Source organism: Penaeus monodon, chromosome 33 (genome assembly GCF_015228065.2).
Source record: "Penaeus monodon isolate SGIC_2016 chromosome 33, NSTDA_Pmon_1, whole genome shotgun sequence".
NCBI classification, from domain to species: domain Eukaryota; kingdom Metazoa; phylum Arthropoda; class Malacostraca; order Decapoda; family Penaeidae; genus Penaeus; species Penaeus monodon.
The window spans coordinates 9,254,357-9,254,566 of NC_051418.1; positions in this window are offsets into that span (position 1 = coordinate 9,254,357).

Sequence of the window (210 nt, forward strand, 5' to 3'; positions counted from 1 at the left end):
GCGACGATTTTCTGTGATTTCAGAATTGTTGCTGTTGTGAAAAACAAAGATCGCCATATATACAGAGAACAAATTCCAGTGTAGTTATGAACACTCCCACTCCACCGTGAATTGGGTTTGCAATAGTCTTCAATTTTGTTACTAATAAATGTGCGTAAATGATGGTCTGACACATTGCAATACATTTTAGAATTGCAGTGCATTTCTTTC